The following is a 16,213-nucleotide window of genomic DNA, read 5'->3' as shown; positions in this document are numbered from 1 at the left end:
CCCCGCCGTGCCCCGGCGCGGGCAGGCCCCGGGCCCCTTCCCCCCCTCCCCCGGGGGGGGTGGGCTCCGCTCCGGAATCCTGGCCGGTCCCTCCGCGCCGCCCGCCCAGCCGGGGCTGCGCCCGCCGCCGCCGGGCAGCGCGGGGGGTCCCCGGCGGCCGCCCGGCCTCCGCCGTGACACAGGTCGGTGCGTGGGAACCCCGGGGCGGGTTTGCCCGGGCGTCTTCGGGGGCCTTGGGGCGGCCCCGGCGTCTCGGAGGTGCCCGGGCTGGGGATAGCACGAACCCGGCCCGGTGCAGGTGGAGCTACGCGGTGATGTAGTTGTTTGCGGTGCCGGGAGACACACGTTAATGTTACTTCTATTGCCGCTGCAGTATCTTAAGTGTTCTACGTGCCTTACGAGTATTTTTCTATGTCACCCTGAATCTTCCCGTGATTGCTCGCTGATGCTGTGGTTTGTCGTCTTTGAATTGCTCTGCAGTGGTAGTGCTATGAATTGGGTATGTAGGTCAGATTCTGCGAGATGTTTTTGTCAGGGGAAAAAGTGAACGTCGGATTATTTATTCCCGTGTCGCTTTTGAAGTGCATTGCAGCACTAGCAAGGTTGGGGTTTTTGTTGTTGTTGTTTTGGGTTTTTTTTCCCCCTTGGTTTCTCTTGCTTCATAAATCTGGTTTTAGTTTTTGGCTGTGGCATTACTGAAGATCAAAGCGCTAAATTAGCTGAGCACTTCTAAGATGTGTTGTATCATGAAGTGTCCTCTAAGAAGGTGGTAAAAGATAATAGAATTCTGCCTTGAAATAAGGGGGATTTCTAGTCCGTGCAGAAAATGTCTCTTAACTATAACGTTTCTTTAAACAATGCAGCACGTTGCAGAGCGTTAGAGGCCTTCGGAATTGCATTGCTGTGTGTATGGCAGAGACATATTAGCAGAGTGAATGTCTATAGGCTTGTCTTGTACAACATCCCTGGGTTCTCTCGTGGCAAAGCACTTACTAATGGAAAACCCTAGAAAGTGTTCTTTCTTATGGAGTTCCCTGTGCATATTTTTAAGGGGAGGGACATTGGTGAGCTAGTATTAATGCCACACTGAAAAACCTTAGCATAAATTTTTTTCATTGCTATTTTTTCCTGCTTTCACCTATACCTTTCCTTACAGTGACTGTGTAATTAACTGGTTTCCTTAGAAATCTGTTTGAAAACCAAAACTTGCTATAATTGCTGTTTCCTTTACTCTGTGTTCTATTACGACTGCCACCAATATATATTGAACCCAGATTTGATTCAGGTAGTGAAGGTGTATATAGTTAATTTTTTTCCCCAAGGCTTTTTTGTATGTTGATAAAGCAGAATAGGAAGATAACGTTTGTCAGATTGACTCATTGCTTGAGAAGAAAAATCTGTGTAGAGTTTGGTTTGATGAACTCTGTGTTGGTGTTTGAACAGGTGGTTTACCTGGCACTAATAGAAGACTAAGGTGAAGAAAACAGATGCTTTTGCATTGCTTACCTTGGCTTGCTGAGATTTCTAAATAGTCAGAAGAACCTTTTTTTTCAAGATAGCTTGGTAATCTTAGGAGTTTTTATAGTAAATGTTATTAGGTAGAGAGCTGCGACAGAATTTATTAATGTGGTGAAATGAGCATTATGTTGTTTAGTATCAGTAGTCAAGCTTTTTTGTTTTGTTTTTGCTTTATGTTGATAAAACTAATTTATGGTAAAAATGAATAACATTTCGATTTTGGTCATAGATGTGTCAGTGGTTCTTTGCTATGATTGTTGGGAGAGCTAGTCAGTGCCAGGCTTGTGGGATTAAAGCCTAGTGATGCTAAATGCAGGAGAGATTGTTTTATTATAAAGTTGTCTCTGGAGAAAACAAGCAAATTGGTCAAGCTCTAAATTTAGGCCACAGTTACAGTTTTTACTTCACATTTTTTCCTGATCATTTCCTAAAAGAAGTTGTTCATATTTGGGTACAAATCAGAATTACTGTTTTTTAAAACCTTGTCATTAATAATAAGTATTTATGTAGAACTATGGAGAAAAAAGCTTTGCAATCTTGGTAATCTTAAGTTTTGTATTTTTTTCTGTCCTCTTTACTGCAGGCTGACTTTTTACTTCAGCAAACTAAACCAAAAGTAATGAGTTACATGTAATCTGGTTTTGTGACAAGTTGTTCAGTGGCTCTCTAACTGGGCATCCTCTAAGCTTAAAAGCAAAGTTTTCTTGTAAAATGCAGCCTGAGTATGATAATGGACTGATTTCCTTCATTTGTTCCTCCTCTTCTTCAATGCACAGCTGAGGGTGTTCTGATCTATGGAGAGGTACCCATTTAGTTTGGAGTAATGAATGTATTTTCTAGTAATAACTTCTTAGATGTTTCATACTACTAACATTATCCTTTATTTAGACTATTGGGAGAAAAAGAAATGAATGATGAACATTTGACTGATTGATGTAGTTAAGTATATCTTAAATACATTTGCAGAAAATGTCATGTGTTTTCATATGCATGACAAGCTAATGTAAGTATGTATATTGCCTAGTGACTCTAGGTTTATCTAATTAGCAAGCTATTAGGTTTGCTGTCCTGAAAGTTTAATTTCTAAACGTAAGCTTTTAAGATTCTGAAGTAGAACTGACACAGTATTAAATTAAAAAAAAAAAAATCTGTGAATTCAATTGAACACACTGATTTTTCTGTGGGAAGAAAGAAAAATCTCTTTAGAGATAAATACTACTTTTGCTATTTTAATATTTTGGTATTTTGTAGTGCTAAGGTCAAAATAGATCTTGCGTGCTATAATTGCACACAGCTTGCAGAATAACATTGGACACATGGGAACATGTTCAGAATGCAGTGTGTTAGTTGTGATTCATTTCTCACTTCTAGTTCTTGACATGACATCTTGATTTAATAACATGACAAATGCAATTTATGGCTGTATGTAAACCCATTTTCTTAGACTAAACATGCTTATTTGCAGGTTTTTCTGGGATGTTTTAATATATTCACCTTAAATGTAATCTTTTAGAAGCTGCAGGAAGATTGGTGACAATAAGAAAAGGAAAGATGGAGTTCTGTATTGTGATATTGCAGGGATTTCCTTGGGAAATGGGAACTACTGCTCTAGAGATACTTGACCCACAAATACACGTGGCATAGTTTAGCACCCAGCTTGATGAGGTTATTTGAGGTTGGACTTACTTGAGTGAGGCCGAAGCAGAAGTATCTGCACTGTCCTTTAAAAACCGGGAGCTGGGAATTGGTAATGCAGGGAGGCCTGTAGAGACATGTCTTTGGCCCATCTGTGAAGTCTTACTTAGGTGTACTTCTGTATCTCAAATTATTGTATATTTTTAAAGATATACCAGCAAACTTTAACTCAGTTTTTCATGTGAAAGGAAAACAATTTTCTTTAGGCTAAAGTATTTTTTCTTTGCTGTAACTTTGTTTTCAGCCATTTTTTTCTTTGAATCCTTCACAATATCTTTCTCACTGGCTTCTCTTTCTGTATTTCCATTCATCATTTGTCCATTTTTGTGGATTATCTGCAGCAGTAAAAGATGCTGCTTTTGTTTTCCTGCGGTGATTTGTGCCAAGTACACTAGCAATCTGGCAACAGCAATGTAATAAAATTCATGTGCTTCAGATGTTTATATTGGAAAGACTGTACTTTTGAAGCTCAGGTATGATAACACTGATGAACATTTCTCATTTGGATGAAGGAAGAAATGATGGATGTGTAAGAAGGGAAGGGATTTCATGAGGTCAGCCCCCACCAGAGGCAGAAGGAAATATGCTGAAATCATGTGTGACAGACATTTGTCTGATCTTCTCTTAAAAAACTCAGAAGAGGGGAATACCACACCTCTTCACTGGTCTATTTATAGCTGGTACATGACTATTATTGTTGTAAGGAGGCTTCTCTTAACATTTAACTTAACTCTGTCTTGGTGCTAGTTAAGCCACTTAATTCTCATCCAACTCATATTACTCATGCAGGATAATGATTTCTGTGCTCTTTTCACCAAGTGTTTGCATATCTGAAGACTTCCTCTGTCTCCTTTTATTTCAGACTTTACTGAACTGTGCAAACAGTTTTTGTTGTTCACTCTTACTGTGCTCTGTGTGATCTGTCTGTATCTTTTTCAGAGTTCTACAGACAGTTTTTGAGCAACAGAGTAATTAAGTTACTCTGTAAGTAGCAGAAGTAACATGACGGCCTTATTAAAATGTCATTCTAGGGTGTGTGCATGCAGGTACGGCTGGGTTTTGTTTTTGTTTTGTTGTTGGGGCTTTTTTTTTTTTCTTGCCAACACCATCAGATTCTTGACTCCTGCATTTGCTAACACAGGAGCTCGTACTAGTGTTTGTTGTATCAGTTATCTGTTTCTTCATATATATGTATTAGAGTTACTTTCCAAGGAATATAACCTTATACTGTATTGAATTCAATCTTTGTTTTAGGTTAGTTTTCTTCTATGAAGCATTTTTAGACTTAGCAGAGTATGCACTTGCTGCTCTTCCATATCTCTTTACCAGCACATGCAATCCCAGTGGCTTTTGAACATAAGCCTGCTCTATAACAGGAAATTTGATTGAGGACAAGTTCTCCTAGGGTTAGACACAGCTTCTGTTGGCAAAAATGTGTCCTTACTGGTCTGTTTTATGCATGTGCTGTCTTTTGAAGTAAATCATATTGCTGAGGTAACTTCTGTCAGCGTAACTGTACCTGAACAAGCCTTTTGCCATTTTGAGATGTCTTATGGTCCAGTGATGTAGCAGAAGAAATTTTTATCCTATAAGCATACTTTATTGGAAGAATTGCAGAGTCAGCTATGAAACAGATGTGTTCAGCATGTTCCCTGGTTTCACTCCATTTTATCTGACTTACGTAAATGATTTTATCCATAATTATTGAGGCTAGATCACAGAGGGGACAAATTTTGCAATTCTTTCAGAAGTGCGTTCTTCACAAAAAATTAAACGGACACCAATAATGAGCATTAATGAAGACCTTTTCTAGTTTCTTGCAGGAAGAAGTATTCAAGGAGTCAGTGTTAAATACCTCTCACTTCTCCTTAAAATTATTTAAAAATAATTTAGGCAGGAGGTCTGTAAATGCTAACAGTTTAAATGCCATGTTACCAGACGTAACTATAGTCTCATCTTTGAACAAACATTTGAAAACTGGAAAAATCTAGATCAAGCTGTTTAAATTTATAAAAATAAAAAAAAGAGAACAGAGGGCTAAAATACTGACACAAGCAGAAATTAAACTTCTAAAGGAAAATCTCAATAAAATACAGCATTCTATTGAGGAACATGAGAATTGCCACCCTAAATATTTTATTAATGTAGTGGCTGAAAACTGGTAAAGTTCAACCTGTATTTAATTGTTCTTTTGTTACACTGACTGTGTGTTTTCAGCATAAGACTTTTTTTAAAAAATAAAAACCAATTTGAATAGCAAACCTCCATGGGAATTTTGTTTTATTTTTTCCATAATGGCTTGATGATAACTGTCTTGGTATACGGCTGGGTTTAGAAAAGTGTTTTTTCCACTGCTGGTAGCAGTAAGCACAGTAACTTCAGGCAGGGATGAGGTGGCTAATGTAATGACTTCTTAATGACTGAATTAACCAATGCCTTGCTGCCGCAAGTTCCTTTATGGAATAGCTGTTATGCTTCTGTGTCTGTGATGCCGGCACTATCATGAATACTGAATGAGACTTTCAAAAGAAGCTACTGGTGAACTGTCTGGCAAGTTTTAGATAAAATCTTAATCCGTGATGGAATCAAAGAAAAGATAATCCAGTATTCTTCCCTCAATGATGAGCATGAATGAATGCTTATGGAAGAGTGAGAACAGTGTAACCACACTTAGCTTGAATATTCTTTCAATCCCTAATTATTTTTAGTAAAGGCTGATTCTAAATCTGGTGTAGTTTTTGTGTAGCTAGTAATGTTAGGATTTTTTTTCTCAGACTTTTTTTGCATGCAGCTAAATAAATGTCTGGCATCCAAATATCCTTTCGTAAGAAATTCTGTAGGTACGTCAGTGGTTCTAGTTAAAACTACTCTTTTTTAAAAACTTTTTAAACAGTTGTACTGAGTTCCTTTGGTACCACCTTTCTTTTGGAGGAGAGTGAACATTCTTTGTCTATTATAACAATACATCTCTCTGTTCCTTGTACAGTTTTGTAGCCCTTTGTCACTTTCTCCCCACACCCAAATGTTGTTGAAACCGGAGTCCTAACTTGCCTATTTCTTTTCCCCTGTAGAACCCATTCTATGCCTTCGATTATACCTTTTCCTAGTTTGCTACATACTCTTCTGGAAGTGAAGGTCTCAGGAATGCTAATGGTGTTAAAGATGTGAAGACAGTGATCTGTTTTGCACTTTCTGTTCATAATTCCTAACGCTGGCTTTATATCTGAGTGTTGGCAGTATTCAGTGCAAAGCCCATTGGTTTCTTACATGCCAAGTTGGACCCATTGCTCTCCTTCCGCCTCTCCACTCAACTTGTATCACTTTCATTCATCAATGCTGGTAATTACCTGCTTTATTGCTCAGTCCTCTCTCTGATAAAGACCACCACCTCTACTGTAGTCAGTCCTCTTCTTGCTCTCCCAAATAATAGGCATTTCAGAAGGCTCCTGTTTCTTGGATAATTTAGAATATGTTGAACAACACACACTGTTCTGGAGGCCCACTGGCATCCTCTTCCTTCCTTGTGAAAACAACTGTTTGTCCTATGTCTTCTATATTTTAACCAATTTATTCATGCAAGGGTAGACATTCTTTCTTATGCTGTGACTTCAAGAAGGCCTTTGGTGAGACTTCTCCAGCACCATAAATCCAAGTAGACCATGATACTGAGTGAAATCAATTCTTTATGCGTGTACACATAGTGCACCAAGATTTGAAAGTGAGGATCTCTTTTTGGAACAGCCATATCTGCTCTTCCCTGCTCTATCACAATTATGCATATACATGTTATTGTAGTTTATTTGTTATATGTCACACTTAATATTGTGTAATTTCCTGAAATCCCTGCATTATGTATGTCATCTTTTAGAGAATCTTTTTCAACGATCCAGATCTGTGCAGTGGCTAAGAGGGTTGATTCCAGCATGAGTTCTTGCTCCTTTCTTTGTGTTGGCATTGATACTGTAGAAATGTAAGGCCAGTTAGATAGGCTGATTATTAATTAAAACGTAAAATAACTCTTTTCAGCTGGATCATCTGTTGGCTCCAGATCTCCTGCTTGTCACTAAAGTTCAGCTGGACAGTAGCAGTTACTGTAGACAAGCAGGACTAGTCTCTTGACACAAGTGCAACCTTAGCGGTGGACCAATTGTCTTAAAGGTGATGGTTAGAAGTGGGCACAAACATAGTAATCCTTTCTCTGGAACTTTTGAGTCTGTAGTTAGCTTACCTTATTATCTGTGTTTATTAGGATTCTTATATTTTTATCACTTGAGGTAAAAGTGTAATAATAAAGCGTCATAGATCTCATTGTAATTTGGTACCCACTGCTAAGGGCTGTGCTAGGGCAGGTTCAAGAAGGAAACCTTATGACAATACGTTGTCTTTGTGTCTTTGCATTTGATTCTGGAGTGTTTTGACAAACCTAGGTTTCTATTTTTACATTTTGGTTTAAATGTTAATATGAGGGTTTGAGTTGAATTATGATTTTTTTCTGATTCACAGGGAGCTAAAGATTATTATTAAAAATGTAAAGTGACGAGTTTGTGCACTTGGTAGTTTAGCAATGTCTTAATGTGTTGGCCTCTGTGAGTCATCTAGTTTAAAACACAGTGCCTGTTGCATATGGGTAAAAGCTTACAGATTTGTCCATTTAGACCTGCTCATTGAGACTTGCTTGCTACAAAAATGCTGCGCAATCGTGTGAAAGAATATTTGGATTTTGCGTAGTATGTGTTACCTATGCATGTGCACAAGGTTTTCTCAGTTTCCATTAATGTATATTAATTACACACTTACCTGTCTTCTTGGCGGTATTATTGAGCTCTGTACAGTTCCAAGTGTGACAGGTCTGAGTCTGTCCATATCTGGGGCTCCCTGGTTCAATTCATAGCTATTTGTTGTTGCATGTTTTATTCTTGAATTAGAGATGGATTCAGGAGTGCTTTTTCTATGCTGTGTTGGAAATCTGCATGGCTCATGAATGTCTTATCTACTTAAATATTCCATGTTAGTGTATTATGAGATTTTTTTTTTCCATTTTATGTTTGTTTTGAGGATAGAAAAAATGAGCTGACTGAATGTATAAAGCTAATTTGAATTATGATGAGAAGAGCAGGTGGAGTACTTAATGAGGAAGAATTGAGTGTGAGCCAGGAAATGCATTTTAGGCAGAAGCTCCAGGTGCTGGTGCGTCATTGGAGTAGGAAAACATTACAGCAAGGCAGCAGAAGATGAGAAAATTCATATTTATATTACTGTACTCTGGATTTCCTCAGTGTATCACTGCCTTGAGTAGTGTGCAGGAAGAACTGTGCTTTGAGGAACAACTGTGCTTTGAGGAATGAGTAAGATAGTATATAACAAAGACTGTTCACTGAGGAGGATTTCTCCTTTATTTCTTGCAAAATTTGGAAGATGGAGAGTAATTGGGACTGAGATGTCTTCATGGTGAAGGCACAAAAATGTTCTTGGAGGCTTAGATTCTGTTCTTACTGACGTCACAGCAAAATGCCAGGTGGGTCATATTAATCAGAAAGGCTCGTATGTATCCTTGTGTTAATTGGTTTTTGGTACTTGATTTGAAATAGTGGTGATGTGATTTGCAGCCACGATTAAAACTCAGAACTGCTGCAACTTTGAAATAGTTGAGTTTTGCTCTGAGTGGAAGATTCTGTCAAATAAGATTGTTATACTGAAGAAAAACAAAGCTTTGCAGTTTCAGTACCTGAAGATAGATACTAGAACTAAGTGTAGAAATGGAGAGTGGGTTTATTAATCTGGCTTGTTTCCCAAAATGCTTCTATTTCAACCCATCGCAGTCACAAAACTGGAAGGTTAACTGAAAAGGATAGAACTAGTTACTGGAGGTGCTTTCTTTTGTATGTCCTCAAAAGCTATATCTGGCTGGTGATTCGTACGTCATCGCTCTTGTACATTAGTTGAAATGCTCCAGTTGTTTGCAATACTCAGTTCTACTGGAAGACTGCAGTTTTTTTCTAATGTACTTTATTTTTGCTCATAGAATATTGTTGATAGAAGTAGTTTGTAACGGGTTTACTCTTAAAATCCATTTGTTTGTCGCTGGTTGTAGCACAGTCTTCCATTCTTAGAGTAGTGAAGGTTGGTGGAATCATCAATACTGGTAGTACTGGTAGGATTAAGTTTGTGTACTGTGTACAGTTAGTTCTTTGGCTGAACTGGTGATCTCGAATGCTGTCACAAGGATGAGAACTAAACTATATTCTTTTAGGATATATGCTCTGAACTGTCTGTTGGACAAAAACCCCTCCAAACAGTTACCTTCCTATAGGATCTTGGATAGAGGACATGCAGATTTGTGAGGATTTGTAGTGAGGAATGGTTTTTGTTGTAACACCTTTAGCCCGTCTTCCCAAATATTTGGACTTGTTAGTTTTAAGTTTGGAAAAAGCTAACACTGATGCCGCTCATGGCAGCTTCCGCGTAAGGGCTCCAAATGGTGGCAAGAAGTGCTGAGCTGAGAGCACCACTTGATATTTTTGGAAGGAGACACAGAAGCACCTGAATCTGATTATGACACTCACTGTAGTGCATGTTTCATGGCATTCTGGAGTCTAAAAATTTCATACATGTGTTTTGTTTGAGACACCTTCTATACAGCTACTCAGTTCACATAAGATAGTAAATTAGGATAAAGTTACAAACATCACTGAAGTGTTTTACTGTGTGTGTTTGTGGACACTCTAATGTTATCTTAATTATTGAGTTAGCTTTAAACACTTTTATGATGTGACTAGCACTAAGCAGTTTGTTTAGCATATAGCCCAGCTTATGGTAAGGAACGTGATCTTCGTGTTGTGGTGCTCTGAGGCTTTCCACCCTGATGCTGCTGATAAATTTCCAAGATGTCACAGTGCTCTGGAGGCAGTGATGTGGTTATTTGTAGCCCAGTGAACTGTGTCTCTTACTTTTTATGGGACATACCTTTGTGAGAAAATCTGGTCCTGGATAAGCAAGGAGGACGGGCAGTCAATTTGCAGCCAGCCAGTATGTTCTGTTGCAAAATTGGCAGCGCTAACATATTTTGCAAGGTGTCACTGTGGTGCCTGTCTGCAAGTTTCAGCTGCTGTGACCCTTCCTCAATTTAAAATTTTTAAATTTAAAAATCGTGAACAGATCTTGAGAAAGCATAATGACTTTCAAGAAAGATTTGCTTGATGTATCAGCAAAGTAATTTTTCAGTTAAGTTGAGAAATGAGTTGTCAAGTGCTTTGGCTGCTGCAGAGGCAGTGACATACAGGAAATAGACAAGTTCTGTAAAACTCGAATTAGGTGAGGAAAGTGATCTTGTTGAGGAAAGTAGATGTCTTTCTGTTTGAGGCCAATTACAGTCTTATCTTTTTTGTGTACTTGAAATGGAGTGGGCCTATGAAGGGTTAGCTAATAGCGGCTCTTGATACTGCTTGGAAAGAAGAGGTTCATTCAAAGCAGGAAACTTGCATTTAAGTGTCTTGAAACTCTCTATGCTTATCTCTCCCTATCAACTGTAAAGGAAGTGTAGAGAGATTAGCTTTCCTAGACTACGGTTACTCTTTGTGAATATTGCTGTAAGTGTTAAGATATTTATCTCAAAAGCCTAATTTTGCTATTAACTCATCTTGAACTGCTGCTTTGCATTTTTATGAGAACAAGCCTTAAAAACTCTGGCTTTACATTCTCCATCCTTCCAGCACGTTGTAAGTTTTTCAAGTCAAGATCATGGTTCATCAAGATGATATATGTTACATGACTGTCAAATTACAGTTTATAGAACAGCAGGAGCTAAAGATTTAATCTGAATGAAGTTTTGCTATTGTCACTGGGCATGCTGCATCCTTCAATTAATTCTGAAATCTCATTCTCAAGGTAATTTGAGTGAGAGCTGCTTTTAGGGTGCTAGAACTGACCACACTGATTTTCAAGGTTTTATTCTTCCTAGAACTGGGAAGGCACCATCCATAAATGTTGTTCTTTATGCAAGTCTGGTCTGTTTTATTGGTTTGGGGGTTTTTGTTACTTTTTTGTTTGTCTGTATATTAAATTGAACTCTGGAAGGAGTACAGCTAGTAACCTTTCTTTTCATAGAATAAACAAATACTGAATCATGTCTGTAGCTGTTTAGGTGAGGTAAGTCTGCATGCTCCTGTGGGCTCAGTGAGACATTAATTCACTTTCTTTTGCCTGCCAGGAAGATTTTAAAAGTCTTCAGGGTAAGAAATCTCAAGTCTGCACATCATAGAGATACCTGATACCTCTGTAGCAGCCACAAAGATTCTGCTGCCTCAGCCATCCCACACTTGCCGTCTGCACAGAGCACTGTGCCTGTAGGTTGTGTACAGAAGCAAGATGGCTTCTGCATACACTGCATTTTTATGCACACAAGGATTCCACTATGACTCTTTAATGCTGTATTGCACTTACATTAGATAGTTACACATTGTGATTTAATAATTCTTCTCAGTTGTTTCTTGCTGAGACCGTCCAATCTTGTAGCTGCAACTTTTTTTCCAATTTCCTAAAAGCTTGTCTTTATGTTAAAATGCATTCAATGCAAAAACATTACTGAGTGAATGTAATAAACCACAATATTTAAACTTGCATGAGATACAGCTTCTAATTGGGAGTGGTGCCCTCCTGGTTACAGGAAGGATAGAAGTTCAGAAGGTAGTCCTGTCAGTTTTAGCACCATAAATGCAGTTCATCTCATTTTTAAAGTGTTTAGTGTTATTTTTAATCAATAACAAATGGAGAGTAACCACAATAAATTATTATATGTATTTAAAACACTTAATGGTATTTAAATACATTTTGCTGGACTGCAACTGTTTTCAAACATGATTCAGGTAATTTCCTTAAGCCATAACTTGTCTATCTCATTCTGCCTGCCTGATCATTGTCAGTCTCCAGGGGCCTGCAGTGGGAATCGTGTTCATTGGTGTTTTCTGCTAAGTAGGAATATGGATCTCTTTTTTTTTAATCTATCAGCTGAATTTCCTGTTATTTATTTGAGGTTTTAAAGCAAATAACTCGAATATCATGTGATACTTAACCAAATATGTTGAAAAAACCTAAGTAGGGTAATTGCTGCAGTTAGTTCTGTTAACTAATCTGTAATTATTTCAAGAAGACATATTTTGCTTGGCAGTAGTAATAAACCTTGAAATTGAGGCATTTGCTGTGTTTTGCATTTATTACTATGGTAGAAACCAAGCTAAGTATTGCAGTATTTTATTATCGATTGCTGTGATAAGAACAATTGGCAGCTTTTGGACCCTTTCCTTTATCATTCTCAGTTATTTATACAATATTTACAATCCGCTAGAATCTTCTTGTTTTCCAGGCATTTCCAAATACTTGCAAGAATGATCCAGAAGACAAACCCACTGCTTTTGTGAAGAGTGTTAGACTTAAAAATTCCTGGATCACAAATTTTAAATGTTTGATTTGAAGCCTATTACATACTGCATTTATCTCTTTGTTCTTGTTGGTGCTGAAATTTCTATTCCAGTAACACTATGGTGTGGTTTGCACTTAACCTCTAGATTTTTTTCTCAAAACTGGAACAAAAAATGGATGCTGGCTATTTCTTTCTGGTTTTTTATCACCACTTGCTCTTTCACTATCTTAATTCAGTAAAGACTTCTGAGGGGTTTTTTACCCCTTAATATATTTTTATTAAAATTTTTTTAAGGTGTTAACTATGAGTGAGTTGATTGCTATTATTTTATGAAGCCCATCATGCTCATAGAGGTTGGTGGCTCTTGGTACTCTTTAAGGTTGTTTGGTCTCTGCAGAGTACGTTAAAATAGCTTGGGGTGCTGAATAAAGTGGTTTAATTAGAAGAGAGTGAGAAAATTCAGGGCAAAGTTTGGATGTATATTGAATAAGCTACATACAATCAAAACAAGAATTAAAATACTTTTTAAAATAAATCCAAGTACTTTTGCAGGAAATAAGCCAGAAATGTTCTTTCTGTGAAAATGTATTTGATGTGTTTATGTTTCTCCTGTCGAGCAGTCATTCTAGTGATGGAAGGGTTTAGTTCAGCTGTTCAGGATGGAACTGTTGAATGATGGTAACTATGGAAAAACATGTAGTGAGGTGCTGCGTGTAGCAAGGTGGGAATCGGCCTCTTCTCCCAAGCAATTAGCAGTAGGAAGAGAGGAGATGGCCTAGGGGATGTGCCTGGGGAAGTTCAGGTTGGACATCAGGAAGAACTTTTTCCTCACAAGGGTTGTCACGCATTGGAATGGACTGCCCAGAGAAGTGGTGGAGTCACCATCCCTGGAAACGTCCAAGAAATGGCGGGATGTGACGCCTAATGCTCTGGTTTAGTTGATGTGGTGGTGTTTAGTTAAAGGTTGATGTTCCAGAGTTGATGGTCTTGGAGGTCTTTTCCAACCTTAGTGATTCTGTGGTTCTATAAGGTAAAAATAGAGGGGAATGCTGTTTCTGTCTGATGCTCCTCAAGTCCAGGACAGGACTCCGTCATTCCTGAATTACTTCCCTGGTCATGAGAGATGCTGCTCTAGATTGTCTTCCTTGCTCTGAGGTGTCAGCTGGCAGGGCTTGGTTGGTTCTGCTGTTTTGCCAGTCTCTCCTAGCACAGCACAGCTCTCAGTGAGCGCTCTCAGTGTGTCCTGTCCAATGCAGTTAACCTCAAAGTTGGGATAAATGAAGGGGGGAAGAAAGTGCTTCAGAATAGAAGAGGGCACATGAGAGAGAAAGAACTGAGGAGAATATTACTGCTCTGTGGCTCATGCCTTTCCTGGTATGCTGTTGACAGACAGGATTTCTCCCTGCTGGCTTTCAGACCTAAAGATTCCTCGAGGCGTGCAAAGAAGGCTGGAATCAAACATTGTAACAGATACTTCCTAAGAAGCATTTATCCATTCATTCCCTTGCTGTATATTTTAATTTAAAAAGGTCCCATAGTACTGTGACAGGAATAATATTTCTTTTATTTAATTCACCCAGTTAAATGTAATTTGTAATGTTCCAAATTTGACCCACTGAGTCCTACTTTTTGTTTTGTTTTGCAAATGTTACCTTAATTTAGCAATGTATCATTGGCTTTTGATTTGGATTAGTTTAATCTTTTTCTCCCTTCTCTCCTCTCCCTGTGAATACCTTTTTTATGTATTATTAGAGTATGTTAAAGATCCAGGTTTTTCTAAAGCTGATCTCACATCTGATGTGTTACTGTTAGACGTTTTCTCGTTACCGTTCTTCAATTCTCTTTTTTTCTATCATTCATGATTTTGTGTTACTGCTGCTGCTTTCATATTCTTTGAAAAGGATGGCTTTTTGTCCAGTGTTCATTTGTGTGTATGTCCATATGCAATCCTGTTCTTTATGTTCATTTCTATGGAGTTACCTTCTTTTAGGGGTCTTCTAATGTCTTGTAACAATACTGATTGCTATGCTTGTCACACTAGGTAGTGTCATTATTGTCATTTATGCCAACAGTTGCTTTGAGTTACGAAAATAGCTACAGAAGTTCAGATTTAGGTATTACTCTTTGTCTTGTTCACAGATGCTGTGTTTATTTTTTTTTTAATAAAAACCTTAATAAGCAGTTCTGCACATTATTTTGGTTAAAGGTTAAGTAGGTATATTTGACTAGGTGATCACTTGAGATTTTGTCAGCCTTGCTTGCTGTGATTTATAAGAGGCTGGCTGTGTGAGACCAACCATTTGATTGTTTAAGAATAACATTTTTAGAGTAAAACCATTTTATCTGGCTCATTCTTCTTGCTATGAAATAAAATTTCATAGTCTTACTTTGTATTCTGATTGTCCATTCTACAGTCTGAAAAATCCCCTGTGAAAGCTCAGTCTTCATTTTTGCTTGGCTCTTTTTGCATCATCTATTATAGACAAGTGTCTCTGAATAGCAGTGCGAGCAGATACTGTTTTCATGTTGTTTTGGTTTAACTTGCTCATGTCTAATACAGTGTAAATCTGACTTAATCTTTACCTGGGATTGAAATAATTACAGTGCATCTTTCTTATTTTAAGTTCACATGATGTCATTTTGCTTTGGTATAAGGGTTGGTAACCATTTATCCTTGCACTCATTTATTTTAGTGAAAATTTAGTGGAGGGAATTTATGTCCTTGAGATTCTTGCCCCCCACTATTGAAACAGGCTTGGGCTCTGAAGATGTAAAGCACCTTTCTGTGTAGGTAGAGTGTTACTATGTTAGTCTGAATTCCTTACAAAATCAGGCTAAGCTAGGTTGCTTGCTTCACTGGGGTTTTTTTGTCCTTGATTTAGTAGCTCAGAGGCACTGTGTTGTGGTTATTATAGAAATGTGTGAATGGGCAATTAGCTCAGAGTGTCTGAAGCAGGTACATTGTCTGCATGACTTACTTGTCCTCAGGCTTTGTTTCATTTGCATTGAGAAAGCCACTGAAGAAAGAAGATATCCAGGTGATTCTTGGAAATTGTTTTTAGCTTTCTCAGATTCTGAAAGACTTCCAGACTCTGGAAGGTGGCTGGTGGGAAGTGAATCATGAATATGAATCAGCATCTCTCCACCCTTATATCCAAAATTCTGTTGCTAGGATATTCTTCTTTGATGATGTGATAAGAGTAGCAAACACCTTTTTGAAATTCACTCTGTCATCCCTTCTTTAATTATATTCAAATTCAGGCTGCTTGTGTCTCTCTGCAAGACCTTGACATAATTTTATTCTACCTTTGCATCTGCTCTTTGTGTTTTGCAGCCTTTGCTTCTCCTGAGTCTTACTCCGAGTTTCAATTTTTTATTTCACTTCCTTTTTTTTTGTCTTGGATTGTAATCTACTCTTGTGTGTGCGCTGTACTGATGCTACTTTGCAACCAGGGATTAGGGTATGCTTTTTTACCTTTCTACTGAATGTATATATGCTTGTTTAAAAAATGTTGATTTTTGTTAGCTTCCTTTTACTCACTCTCCACAACCACCGTGTTGTTATAGCCCATTGTGAAAATGATC

General features: G+C 38.0%; 1 protein-coding gene across 2 annotated transcripts in view; it reads left to right on the top strand.

Moving 5' to 3' along the window:
• The first annotated feature begins 88 nt into the window (after positions 1 to 88).
• MAP3K2 (mitogen-activated protein kinase kinase kinase 2) overlaps positions 89 to 16,213 on the top strand; it is a 54,609-nt gene continuing 38,484 nt past the window's right edge. For both annotated transcript variants that reach the window (XM_042041380.1, XM_042041378.1), the window contains exon 1: positions 89 to 182. The gene's annotated coding sequence lies outside the window, so the exon portion shown is untranslated. The remainder of the gene's footprint in view (positions 183 to 16,213) is intronic.

The sequence above is a fragment of the Corvus kubaryi genome, unplaced genomic scaffold (genome assembly GCF_017639235.1).
Source record: "Corvus kubaryi isolate FWS band 111438036 unplaced genomic scaffold, C.kubaryi_AGA036_p1.0 37396, whole genome shotgun sequence".
NCBI lineage: Eukaryota > Metazoa > Chordata > Aves > Passeriformes > Corvidae > Corvus > Corvus kubaryi.
The sequence above is the reverse complement of the archived record's forward strand: the minus strand, read 5'-3'. Positions and strand labels throughout refer to the sequence as shown.